General features: G+C 42.4%; 1 long non-coding RNA gene across 8 annotated transcripts in view; it reads right to left on the bottom strand.

Moving 5' to 3' along the window:
• Window positions 1–2,028: 2,028 nt before the first annotated feature.
• LOC124961067 (uncharacterized) overlaps window positions 2,029–14,269 on the bottom strand; it is a 55,759-nt gene continuing 43,518 nt past the window's right edge. For 3 of the 8 annotated variants that reach the window (XR_007104220.1, XR_007104221.1, XR_007104225.1), the window contains 3 exons: window positions 8,576–10,825; window positions 2,787–2,977; window positions 2,029–2,276 (listed from right to left, as the gene is read on the bottom strand). This is a non-coding gene — a long non-coding RNA (uncharacterized LOC124961067). Of the gene's footprint in view, window positions 2,277–2,755; window positions 2,978–8,575; window positions 10,826–14,269 lie in introns of all 8 variants that reach the window. The other 5 variants (XR_007104224.1, XR_007104223.1, XR_007104222.1 and 2 more) reach the window with 5 other exon arrangements.

The raw sequence follows: 14,269 nt of genomic DNA, 5'->3' as shown, positions 1-14,269 counted from the left end.
ACATTTAATACTCATTGTTAAATAAATAAAAGAATTGAAAATTAATAAAGAACAGGATACTAAATCAACAAAGCTGTGGGGGGCTTCTATAATCAAAACCCAAAATATTTTAAATCAAAGCAAATAAACAAGTTTAACATCAAATTGGACACAGCTGAAAAGAAAATTAATGAATTGGAAATTTTACATGAAGAAATTATGCAGAAGATATTCCAGACAAAGAGCATGAAATATGAGAAAAAAAAAACAAGTGTCATAGCAGATAAAGGAGGTAAAATCGTTAATCTAATTACAGTTTCAAAAGAAAATACAGAATGGAACAGAGTTAATAGGAGAAAGAAAGGAAGTAGAACAGAGGCAATTAAGGAGTTAGTGTTTCCAAATTTTCTGTTGTGATGAAAAACATACATTCATGAATTCAGTATGTCCAACAAACTCCAAGCCAAATTATTAAAGGAAATATAGTCCAGTACACCAGAAGACAAAGATTCTGATTAACTGCCAGACTTTGATATAGTCAGTGTATTACAATTTCTACTGTAGACTAAAAGCATAAACATGTATGACTTTCTAATGAATAAAGAGGGGGGAAGTAGAGTGAGAAAAAAATAGCATCCTCAAAAAATATAGAGCAAAAGGAACACAGAAAACTCAGGACAAGCAAGGAACATAAAATTAGATGATAGAAATAAACGTAAATATTAATGCATTAAATAGGAATGAATTAAACACCTGCGACCTGCTCACTCTACCTCCATCCTAGCTTTACACTGTGTCCAGGAAGAGAAAAAGTTCAGCCTTTCTCTTATCTTTTCTTCCTTTAGGATTAGTATTTCGCCAACATCCTCCCTTACCTTCCCAACTTCAGCTGCATGGCTTAGCCTCAATGGCAAATAAGGTTCAGGCTGGGAAACTGGCTTGCCTAGAAGAATACTCCATGGGAAGAGCCAGCCAAGATGCTGTGTTTCATGACACCTAACAAAAGTAACCTCCGTTTCTTTGTTATTCCCCTAACAGGCCCTGGCCCTCCAGTGATGAGCTTAGACTTACTGTTCTGTCCCTGCTTTGTGGCATTTTCCAGGTTCATCACCACGGTTCTCCACAGTGCGGTCAGCCCTCAAAGACAAGGACAACATCAGCAATTATCATAATAATAAATTGATTCTGCAGGATGGTTTTGTAATATGCACATCACACCTGGGATTTTTGTTTCCCCTTTAGCTCCTGACACATGTTTCTTAAAGGATCAGCTCAGGCTTCACTGGCTTTTAGAGCTCTTCTAGGCTGACTTCAGACTTATCACACTTCACTGTGTTTGCTTATTTATGGATCTTATTTCTCACTCTGAACTCCTCCAAGATGGCACCCGTAGGTCTCTACTTAGGACATCCTCTGGAATGGATGGTGAGTTGGCCGTATGCTCACCATGCTTACAACCACCCTGTGAAGTAGGTTTTTCTTTCCTCTCTCTGTTTTGCTCATGAAATTTAAACTCAGAAAATAACGACTTTCCTAGGTCATGCCGGTTATTGCCAGGTTCCGACTCTTCCCACCAAGTCACCTTATTCTTCTGACTTGTCCATGTCCTTATGCAGTCCCCCAAGAGAAACTTTGCTGAATTTCACTGATAGCTCCTCAGATGGAGGAGTTCCACCTGTCCTTCTTTCTGTTGGTGGTAATTTGGTCACACAGAGAGGTGTTATTTACCAGAGAGGTCCCAGAACTGGTCCATGGATGGCAGAGAATGAAATCTCAGTTCAAGCTCCCAGGCTCCATGAACGTTCAGTTCACAGTTTTTCTCCCACACCACCCTTGTTGGGGACCAGTTCATGTACAGGACCCAGTGCTGGGTGCAATTACAGTGCTTAAGTCCCATAACGACTACCAGCATCAACTGTCAAGTTTTAGCCTTGGATCTTCCTAAAGTATCCCTTCCTAGCTTTCTAGTGGTCTGGTTTTCACAGGAATTAAAAAAAAAAAAAAAACTAAAAATATGTGTAATGTAGCATTTTCCCCTTCCTTTGGCATTTTAAAATTTCCATTTATTTAAGTGTAATTCAATATGTGTATAAACACATATTAACTCATCAAAATGAAGGCAATAAGAGAAGTCAGTTATTTCCAAGACATTTTGCCAAAATCTTCCTTTCTTCTCCCCAAGGAGGCAGAACTGGGCTGTCTGTTGATATTTAGAATTCAGGAGACACTTTACAAATCCCACATCCATTTTTAATGATTTATGGCACCAAATGAAAGGTCTTGGAACACAGTTGCACCTAAAAATAAGTAAAAGACATGTAATAAAGAAACATAATACATCCAATTTATAGAATGTATACATGTTGCTGTGTTTTAATCCATTGGCATCTTTATTCCCTAAGTTGCTCACATTGTCCCATCTTCACCCACAGGAGCCCCAGAGACATTCTGTTATTGCCTCTGTTGTCTTTAACAGCTTTCTTACTGGTTTGACAAGATGAACTTAACTCCTCTTGTACAGTTCCTGACTCCAGTCTGAACCAGCTATTTCTGCTGTTTCTCCAAGGTTACCTGGTCTCTTGTACATTCTTCTCTCTCTCCTATGGTTTCAATGTCCAGATTCTCTAATCTGAAACACCTTTATTCTGATTTTTCTCCCACACAACAGACCTGTATCCTTACGGATAACTGAGCGTTATCATCTCTACATCCACACAACATCCCACACTCAGCTTTTCCCACGTGAGCTCATCATCATCTTTGCCCCCAAACCTACTCCTTATTATTCCCTGCATGGGTACCAGAACCTGCAGTCAGGTTGGAGCAAGACTGTTAGCAACATGGAATCCAGCTACAGCCATCCAGAAAATGCCCTCCGTGTGCTCTGGTTGGAGCAGGTTTCTCAACAGGACAGCATGCTGCTGGGCTTTGCAATGTTGGTGGATGGTTTGGAGACTCTGAAACAGATGCCCAGTCACCTCCCTCAATTTGCATGAGCCTGTGAGAAAAAAAAAATTATGAGTCTGTCTGAGCAGACTGATGCAGAAAATGGAAGAGAAGGTGGTTTCCTGAAGGATGAGGCTGATTGTTCATATTTTGATACCATCCCTGGAAGAAGAGATTGCATATAGAAGCCAAGTCAGCTCTGGGAATTCCTTCTGGGTAAGCTGGCTGTGAGACATGGAAGAAATTTCCCAGCTGGATAAGAAAGCACTAGAAGGTTTAGGGCTTTGTAGGTGAGCCTAGAAGGGGCAGCAGCACAGACATTAACCTGGGGCAGGAGAGGAGCTAAGAGAAGAGGACAAAAGTGGTAGAAGACAGAAGAAGGATTACAGTAGCTTTGATTGTGCTAAGACCACCTTCTACCACCAGATAATTCCCAGGGAAGCCTGGGAGTGAGTCACAGGAAGAGAGGGGACATCCTTCTGGCAATGATAGGAGGCCTCAGAGCACTGGACTGCACTCACTTACACGTGATAGAGTTCTGGGGCAGACGAGGTACTAAAGCAACACCTTATTGCTACCAGGCCCCTGCACTCCCACCCAGATCCCAGGGGTAACCCACTCAGACCCTCTGACTCTCAGCTGTCTCACAAGCCCTTATCCTTCTCCACAGCAAGGCTCCCCACCTCGTTAAGGCTTTCTCTCCTGGACAATGGGAGGCCTCCTGAGTGACCCTTCTGAATTTGACCTCACTCACCTTCAAATTCAGGTCTGTTGCAGACCAACATTTTTTGCACCTCAAATATAAAAAATAAAAACTTACACTCACCCTTAATATATTTTTTGCATGTACAAATTAAAAATGCCCTTTTGAATCAAAAGTTATGTAAATGATGGTATTTTAGAACATGCACAAAAGAAAAACTAAAAGAAAAAGAAAAATAAACAAATGGATATATTAATTCTTTCATTACCCCAATTAATTGTCTTATCAATGTCATCTGAAGACTGCCTGCAATGTTATTGAAGGAGTTTTGGATTAGATATGCTGTTAGTGTTTTATTAGACTGGAATAGATTATTTAACCCCATAGTGAGTCTTAAGTACCTAAAAAGACTAATCTCTGGGATGAAAGTAAGAGAGAAATGAACTAAGGAATCTGTTTAAAGATGTCTTCTTTGATAATGGAGAGTGAAGATAAATAAGTTTATTTCCTGATTCTGACTCTATTGAAGTCCATCTATTTAATATACTCTTTTGCCCACAACTAAACCCAATCTTTCTGGCAGAATTTTAAAGTTCGCATCCAGTCCCAGGGCCAAATACAGACAGAATTGAGAGGTAACAAAGCCACAGGCACTACTCCCAAGGTGACTCTTAAGTCGCACATGCATATTAGAGGGACAGAAGCCTGGAACAGAGGTACTTCTTGACCTGGGGACTCTGAGCCAGCAGCGGTTCCACCCGATCACAGCTGCTAACTGGCAAGGAGGATGCCCATGTTTCTCCATTTCTTGCAAGATCGAAACCAACTTGGTCGACCTCAAACCGGACTGAAAATAGGTCTCGCAAGCATAATTTAAGGCGTCTTATTGTTTTTCCTGTTTTTCCATCAACGCAAATTAGCCTTAAAAATAGCATTCCACGTGGCCAAAGGTTAGAAAAACTGTCCTGCGAGTGCTTTGAATTCTTTGTCACCCCCAATTTCTTTTGCGACTGAGAGCAGTTCATTAGGGAAGTTATTGGCGAGGGGGTTAACAGCTTAAACAGCAAAACAGGATGTGTTGCCAAGGCCCCTGGCCCTGCTGCAATCTACTGGAATTAATTGGTCTTGGGGTTTTTTGTTGGTGGCGACAGTGGTTTTTTCCTTTCTTTTTTTTTTTTTTTTTCTTTTTCTTTTTTTTTATTTGAGAGTCTCAAATGGGCAGACACTGAAACCACTTATTTGCATACAGCTTGGCCGGAGCAAGGGTGAACTGAGGACACGCCAGGCTCCTGCTTGCCTGGCAAAGGCAGGAAGTCTGCTGCAAGATGCACAGCCTCTCAAGCCTGAGTGGCTTTCTTTTCTCTCTGTGTCATTCTTTTGGGAAGAAAACCTAAGTTTACTTTCAAACAGAACACAAAAGCTTAGAAAGGGGGGAGAAATGAAGGCAGCCCCCCACTTTCCTTTTTCTTTATTTAAATTGGAGGTTCTCAAGCCATCCAGTTGGAAAGGAGGTAGAGGCAGATTGAAGGCCCCAGGCCTGGAGGACCTGGTAAAGATCAAGAGCGGCAGGCAATGCCCCCAGCACCTACCACCACACGTGAGATTCATGGAGGGGCACAGCATCCTCCCCGGGCACTGGGGGCAAAACCAAAACCACATTACTCTGTCATTCTACCCAGAGACGTCTCTTGTTTCAAGGGACACTTCTGTGGGCAGGAATGGTGAGAGGTTTGGGCAGAATGAGCCAACTCTGAGAGACACGGCTACATCATCTCAAAGCAATGTGGTCCTTCCTTGCCGGTGACTGGATGCAATTCTACTCTCCTCAATCTTTTCTTGGGATTTGAATCTCTCTCTCAGATAACCGCCTCTACTCTCCTCAATCTTTTCTTGGGATTTGAATCTCTCTCTCAGATAACCGCCTCGTTCCGGTTGGGCTGTGTAGTTTGCAACCTGCTGTCTGGTGCCAGGCAGCCCATATAAGATGTACCCAGAGATACCAGTGGGCAAGTTTGCTCAGGTGTACGTGGCAGGAAAGGGACAAGGAAACTGTATTTGTGGGCAGTATCTGGCCAAGAGTCATGTGGTCTTTGTCATTTGAAACAACAAACTTCCACAGAAGCAGCAGAACTTTATAATACAGTGTATTTATAGGTTGACCTGTTCCAAGAAACAAAAGTGGTAGGAAATTACAAGAGTAATAAAGTATGTGCCAATGTTTAGATATGCACCAAACGTCACTTTTATGAGAACGCTTCATCATTTTTATGGCCATCCTGAGTTATTTTTTTCCCACATCAGAGCACAGTGGACCTTGGGCCCTGGTAACGAATCTCTTCCCAGACCTATAGAGAGCTCTAAGTGATGGAATAACACTCCCACAGGTTCCAGCTCTTCCTATAGTTAAATGTCCACAACCTCACCATCCCCACCCAACGAGGTGATTCTCTTTCCAAATTTCATTTGTACTTTCTCCCATACCAAAGTACTACCTATATTTTTAACAAAAAGAAGAATATATTTTATCACCCAAGGAGCTCTACACTGTTTGCTAACCCCCTCAGTCCCTCATGAGCTAAGTGTCTCATCCCAGCAAGCACGGTGTGACAAAGCATGTAACTCAAAACTGTGCTTCTGCAAAACGAAATACCTAAGTATTGTGAAATTCAGCAATTGATTTCAAGGTCAACAACAAAATATTACATCCTTTGAAGGGCTTAGGAGTACACGCTACCCTGGGTAGAAGAGCAAATTTACAACTCAGAGATCTGGAGAAAGGCCACCCTAGAAGGCAGGGACTCACCTATCTTTCTTCTGGGGAAGACAGGATTTGTAAGGTGGATATGCTGAATAACTAGAACAAGCCATAAACTAGCAAGTTTCCATTTCTAAGGAACATAGTTTCATTTCACTAATCTTTGCCACTACAATGGTTTTCTTTTTCAATTTATCCAACTTTTAATATCAGATCTTTCTCCCTGAATTTATAATCAAGTTGTAGAAGCCAAGGTAAATCATGGTTGGTTGTACACAAAGTCTTTTCCATCAAAGGTCATGAAATGCATGCTTTCACAAACATTTGTTTTGTGTCAATGCAATCAGTGTGCATTGGATAAGATGAATTCTCTGTTTGTTGTGGGACATATAAACCACTACAAGCCAGAATGGAAACATGGTTCAGTGTGTAGACTTTTTTTGGAACCATATAGATACATCCAAGTCTTATTCTACATTTAGCTCTGTGACCATAGGCAAATTTCTTAACTGTTTTTATCCTCATTTCTTAATTTGTGGAATAAGAATAACAGTGCTCACAGTGTTGTTATGAAAATTACCTAGTTAAATCACAGTGCCTGAAACAATCAATAAATAATTGGATGAATGGGCAGAGGGATGGACCAACAGATGGATGGGGAGAGAGAGAGACAGAGAGAAGGAGAGAGAGAGATTTCAAAAGGTGAATTTATTCTTCAGAGACCCTTCTTGGAACAAATTATTCAATTGCCCAAATGATAAAATAATCAGGTCTCAGTGCTTTTTAATACTACTATAAGGTATTATCAATCTTCAGATCCAACTGACCATCTCTATTTTTTAATAAACTTCCAGTTATTTTTTCTATTGATGGTCAGATCCTTTTTCTTCCACAATTCAATTCCATCATGATTTAAGGAAATTACATTTGGGGGAGGCCATAAAGGGGTCAAAATTTTATTCCTCTCTTTGCCATTCAATTTCAGGGTCACTTAGTTTATTCATCCAAATGACTTTAGTCATTTTCTATGAAAATGACATCATTTACCTAATTCAATTAGGACAGGGTAAAGAAAAATTAGGTAATTTTTGCACGGGGTTAGCTCTTACAAATAAAAGATGTTTGTTTCATGACATAGTTGCTACCAATTAGCCTCAAGGCCTTACAACAGCTTGTATGGGTTTGTGCTCCCCTAGTCCTCTCCCTGTACCCCAACATTAAATTAAACTCACCCATTTTGGCTTTCATTACCATCAGTGAAGGAAGACTTGCTACTTCTGGGATCTGACCCTGATTTGAGAAAAATCACTTCCTCTCCTGCCAATTGCACAGGGCCGCATCCAAGATTATGGGACCACCATTATGTTTATGCAGATGAATAAGAAAAAAAGGTGGGTGGGATTAAACAAATGAGATGACAAGGAAGGTCTTCTTCAACCCCTGATAATGAGATTTTTTAAAAATGCCTTTACAGTATTTGAGCACATTGAAGAAAGGTGTTTTGTTAAATACACTCCTGTGTTTATTTCTGGCAAGTTATCTTTCACCAAAATACAGCCTCCTTATCTAGATTCTTCTTTGCCTTGAGTTTTTCATAGTATAGCCCTTTGAATAAAGACCTTAGCTGGCAGGCAGGAAGGATGGGGAAGAGATAGCAGGCTAGTATCCCAAACTAGTCTGAATGTTTTTGTCTCCTATAAGGAGAAATGCAGAATAAAAATGGCTTATTCACATCATCGTATGACTTTCTTTCACATAAATTACCAGGGATTATTACAGGATGACTCCATGACTCCATCAGGAACCAGGTCTCTTATATCTCCCTGTTCTACCATCTAACTCTATGGGATTTTTTTTGTCCTCCTGAGCACAATTCATTGTCACAAGATGGCTGCTGAAGCTCCTACCTTGCAGATGTGGAAAAGAAAGTAGAAGTAAAAATGATCACTTTTTACACTCCCTTCAGAAAGATTTTCCAGAGGCTGGTTCAAAGACTTCCACTTACATCTACTTGACCACACTTCCAGCAAAGGAGACTGAAATATAGACTTGGCACATTTCCCCTTCCTCTTATAGTAAAAGAAGGAAGAGTGGGTATGGAGTAAGCAAATAATACTCTTTGCACAGTTCCTTCCCTAAAAGCTCTCATAAAAGACTAGGTAACTGGCAATGGGGTTCTCTACTGTACTCACGGGCACCTTGCAACTCTGTCCATCTCCATTCCACCTTCCTTTTCTCCTGTCCGGAACTTTAAAAGCATTAGTTGCTCCTTGGAGGCCGCCCTCTAGCAAGGTTCCATCCCAGAAGCTGCAGTTTAGACCCGGCCCATCTCGGTTTCACTTGATGGAAAGGTTCATCCCCAAACTCCTCCCCACTCTGAGCAAATGTGCACACCTGGAGTCAGAACAGAGGCAAGGGAAGGGAGAAGGAAGATCTTTGCTCTTGCTCTTAGCATGGCATTCCTACTGCTGCCACTGTAATCAGTACGGGCATTTTGGAGCGATTTCCTCTCCTCGGACCCACCTCGGTGTGTGGCACGCCCTACTGACCTTGCATAATTAGGAAGAAAAGAGCACATCCCCACCAGGGTGGAAGAAGGGGACTGTGCCCACCAATTGTTCCCTCTCCCTTCGCCTTGAGATCACGATATATTGGGAGATCACAAGGTAAACAGAACTCGTAATCCACCGCCATTTAGACCCATCTCTTACTGTTTTGGCACATGCTTGTTAAGGATCCCAGTGAACAAACTCCACTGGTGTTATTCCCATGTGGCTGTCTGGAGCCTGACATGGAAGAGATGGAGCCAGGCCAGGCAGAAACAGGGCAGTCACCTGCAAGCTAGACCCTGAAGCTGTGGCTGTAAGGACATCAGTGACTCCACAGCTCAGGAGATCCCCATTTCGTACTTCACCCCAGAGCATTCTCTGCAGAAGCCCAACATCACAAAAGAGCAGCTCAGCTCTTTCCCCACCCAGTTTCTCTGACGCTCCCCACCTCCAGACACCAGCTCCTCAGCTTTGGTGCCAACATAGATTACTATAACCCTGTCCCAATCCAAGTATGTGACTGGTAAATTCTCCCCAACTCAAATCCCAATTTTTAGTATGTTTGCTCTAAGGAAGTTCTTGCACATTCAGAAAAATCTTTTCTGTTCATTCCCAAAGTAGATCTTCACTGCGCCCCGTCTCTGGGCCAGACTGGAGCATGTCCAGGAAATGCAAACTAATTGTAAGCTCCAAAATAAGTCTCCTGTGTTGAGAGAAAGAGAGAATTTGCATCAAATACATGTGCATGTTATAGTAACTGATATTTTTATGACTCTTCTAATTTGAGACTGGCTTGCTTTTCTCTTAAAGAGAACATTTGCTACTTTTGGTGTTAGATCACTCTTGTGCCTGCTACTATCAAAGCTTTGGATTAGCTGAAGGGAAAAGGGAGATTCCTATACACCACAAATAGACTGGAATTCAAAAAGCCTTCACATTTCCAGGGGGCTGCTAGGCCTAGCTCCTCTGTCTCTGACCCCAGTCACTATGGTTTGTTCTTTTTCTCTGTCTCCTGATCAACCTCTCCATGCACAGAGGATTTGATAGAATTGGCTTAATAAGATCCCCATGCACTCAAGCCCTGACCCTGTCCCTTATCACCAAAATTGCTGATCATCTCCCTTTTGCAACTAGAAGAACCAGTGTCCAGGTGACTGACCAGCTCTTCTGAGCTTCAGTGTGTGCCCAAGACACTCAGTCTCCAGGCATTTTGTCAAATCCAGGCACCGACAGCTCCCATTCAAATGCTCACGTCTCTGGTTAAAGAGAAAAACAAGTTAATTTGCTGGAATTGAAGGTTGACCTGCCAGATCTGGTGTAGGCTTGTCTCATTTCTTGGACTGCACACTTCCCTCACTGGTCTGCACCCTCTGGTTAAGCAATCTCATGTATTCCTGTGGTTTCAGCAGCATCTCCATCCTGTCATCTCCCATCTCCTCCCTGGGGTGTCCTCCTGGGCTCCAGGCCTGTATGCACAACCCCCTCTTTGACTTCTGCCCTTGGATCTTTCTTAGTCATCTCCAAGGGAGTGTTTCTGCAGCCTGAACCTTTGAACTCCCCACCTGCCCACCGTCCTGCCTGCTAATGTGGTTTTTCTCCAGCATTTGCCACTGAGATCAATGGTCATTTTATTCTCTCATTGCTCATGCCTGACAGGGAGCAGCTGGTCAGCCCCGATGCCTGGCTCTCCGTCTCTCCCCACCCTCCCCTTCACGTCCATTACCAAGCCCAGTGGAGACACCTTGACACTGAACAGGGAACTCGCTCACGTCCACTCATCTTCACTGCTCCTTCTGCTCCGGTCAGCTGCCCTCTCTCCAGGGCTATGGCAACAGCCTGGAGGCTGCTCTCCCGCATCCTGGTTTTCCTTCCACAGCATTCCCTGAACAGCAACTGCAACAAATGGTTTGTTATGGTAAAATATACATAACATTTGCCACTTTGGCCATTTTTAAGTGGTATTAAGAACATTCACATTTTTGTGCATCCATCACCATCATCCACCTTCAGAACTTTTTCATCTAGCAAAAATGAAACTCGGCACCCACCAGAGAATAACTCCTCATACCCTCCCCTCCGCCCCTGGCACCCAGAAGTGACTCTCTGTCTCTTTGACCTTATATATTCTAGGTACCTCTTCTAGACGCATTTATGGAGTAACCTGTCTTTTTCTATTTCTCTTAGCATAATGTCCTCCAGGTTCCAGTGTCCATGTTGGATCATGTGCCAGAATTTCCTTTTTTAAAAAATCAAAGCTGAATAATATTTCACCATGTGTCCATCACAGTTTGTTTGTGTGTTCCTCTGTTGATGGACACCTAGATTGTGCCCACCTTTTGGCTATTATGAACCATGCTTCTGTGAAGGTAGGTATATAAGCATCTGAGTCCTTCCTTTTAAAGCCTTTCAGTTACATACCCGGGAGTAGGACTGCTGGATCCTGTGGAAATTCTAGGTTTAATTTTTGAGGAACCATAACTAACTTTTAAAAAGATTAGTCAGTCTTTCCTCTCCTTAAAACCTTTCTGGTGACTTCCCATTGCACCTGGTCAGCAGGTGTTGGGATTCCTGACCTGTCCCAACCCTTCCACCATGCCCTGTTCCACTCAGTCCCTTTCTCTCCTGGTTCCAGCCCCACTGGCCTCCTTCCCACCACCCAAGGCTAAAAGTTGCTCAGCACTTCACCTTCATGCAGGCATCGTCTATGCCTAGAACTCCATTTCTTCTACTCTCAATTTAAATGTCACATTCTCAGGAAAGTTTGGCCTTTCCCCCACCCTCCAGTCCCAGCTAAAATACCCTGTTGATGGGCACAGGCTCAGGCAGACAGGGGCTCTCGATCTCCCATCTCACTCTAGCCCCCAGAATCAAGTGCATGGTTGGATGAGTGGAGGGCCCCACTGTTTGGATCTGGAATGTCCCCCAAAGATTCATATAGTGAACTCTTGGTCCCCAATCCCGCAATATTCAGAAGTGAAGCTTTTGGGAAATGATTGGTTCAGGAAGGCTCTGATCATATCAATGGATTAACCCATTGAGGGATACATACCGAATGGACTACTCAGAGATGGTAGAAACTGTAAGAGGTAGAACCCAGTTGGAGGCAGTGGGTCCTTGGGGATACCCTCAGGGACTATATTGTGTCCCCAGTTCTTTGCTTTCTCTCTGCTTCCTGGTTACCATGAGGTGAACAGTTTCCCTCCATGATGCCCATCCACCATGAGGTTCTTCCTCATCTCGGGTCCAAAGCAATGGAGCTAGCTGACCATGAACTAAGATCTCTGAAATTGTGAGCCTAAATAAATCTTTCCTGCTTGAAGTTGATTTTATCGGTTATTTCGTCCCAGTGACAGAAAGCTGATGAGCACACCCACCATGAGCGATGGTGGCTGTTGTTCTCACTGTTGCTTTGGAGCATAACGAAAACTTACCATATGACAGCAAGACAGATCCGTCTTCAAGAAATGAAGGTCCCATTAGTGCTTGTGCGTTTTTTATTGTCATGACATCAATCTCAAACCCTTCATGTCACTCTCAACCCTTCATGTCACTTAAGGAGAATTGAAACTAGCTACAGGTTGAAATTTGTATTTTTGGTCTCACCTGTTGTTAACTCAGCCCAGATCTTAGAATAAGCAGGCATGGTTTCTAAAAGTTGACTGACATGACTTGCTGGCGTGGTTTGGATTTCTCTCTCAAAATTTCAGTTTATGAACATAACTCTATTTCTAAAAGCAGTTTCAAATCCACTCAGTTTCTCCGATGTTAGATAATGGTCAAACATCTTAAATTGCTATCTAGCCATATTGCAATTAGAGCAAACATGATGTATCAGACAAGCCAAATGGTCAGTATTGCAGAGGATCACATTTCACCTTCATCATTCAGACAGTGGACGTGGAGACTTAATTGCCTACATGTGTGGTAGAGATGAATGTTAATAAGAACTACCATGTGCTCAGTTCTTACATCTGGAAGACCCTGAGTATTGGGTTCTTATACTATGTTAAGAGCTTTGTATCTGACTTAATCTTCATCATGCAATCCTCTAATATAAGTGTGCGTATCCTCAGTTTATGGAAAGGAAATTTCATTTTCAGAAAGACTGAAAAACCCTCTTAAGGGTATATAGCAAAGAAGTGATGGGGGTTCGGACTCCAAATTCTATGCTTCTGCATAGTTTTCATGGATAATAAAAGTCGGCTTTATCTTCACTGAAATCCTTGCTAACCTCATTTCCTTCTTGAACGCATCCTCATTAAGAAAGCAAGTAACCACATCCTGTGAATCAACTTATTTCTCAAGTGGGGGAGCATCCCTGAGGACTGCGGTTGCAGGTTAGGGAAAATATCAGTCAGTGTCACAGTAGATCAGGCTGCAGTGAGAGACAGCCTCAAAAGTCCCAAAACCCACCACAAAAACGGTGTATTTCTAGCTTAGGTTTATACCCATTGCTGTCAGCTAAGGCGTTGCACCAAGTCCAGAACCCAAACAGGTGGCGGTCCAAACAAGTGGCAGTCTTTACCCGGAATATTGCTCATCTTGAGACAAGTTAGCGGAGATGGTGAAAACCCACAACACCCAAAGTAAGTCATAGCTTCCACGCTGAACAACACGTGGTCCGTTACGGAAGCATTCTCTCTCATTGTGGAGGAAACAGATTATTCTAACCCAACAGGAACATTTCTCATTCCACAAATCCACAGCTCTGTGCTCTTCCCATCAGAACACCAGGAAAATATTTTTTTAATTTAAAAAGACAATATTTAGGGCTGGGATCGTGGCTCAGTGGTAGGGCGCTTGCCTCGCATGTGCGAGGCACTGGATTCAATCCTCAACACCACATAAAATTAATAAATAAAGTAAAGGTATTGTGTCCATTTAAAAAAAAGACAATATTTAATCTAAGAATTTAGAGCTCAGGGTATACTTCTTTTATTTCTAAGAAATTTGTGAAACAGAGGCCCTTTTAATAAATAATTTTTCAAAATTGACAGACTGTTTCACCTATGCACATTGTATTTCCTGAGTAATGGTCCTCAGTTCAAAGATTAGAAATATTTTCACCACTAATTTTTTTTTTTTTTTGTGTGTGTGTGTGTGTGTGCATGTATGTGTGTGTGGTACTGGTGGTTGAACCCAGGGCCTTGTGTGTGCAAGACAAGAAATAAAACACTGAGTGACATTTCCAGTCCTTTTATGTTTTATTTTGAGACAGAATCTTGCTAAGTTGCCCAAACTGGCCTTGAATTTGTGATCCTCCTACCTTGGCCTCCCAAAGAGTTAAGATTACAGGCATGATCTACAATGGTAATCTTAGGCCACTACACCTAGTTC

Source organism: Sciurus carolinensis, chromosome 12 (assembly GCF_902686445.1).
Source record: "Sciurus carolinensis chromosome 12, mSciCar1.2, whole genome shotgun sequence".
Classification (NCBI taxonomy): Eukaryota; Metazoa; Chordata; class Mammalia; order Rodentia; family Sciuridae; genus Sciurus; species Sciurus carolinensis.
This window is presented reverse-complemented; position numbering and strand designations above follow the sequence as displayed.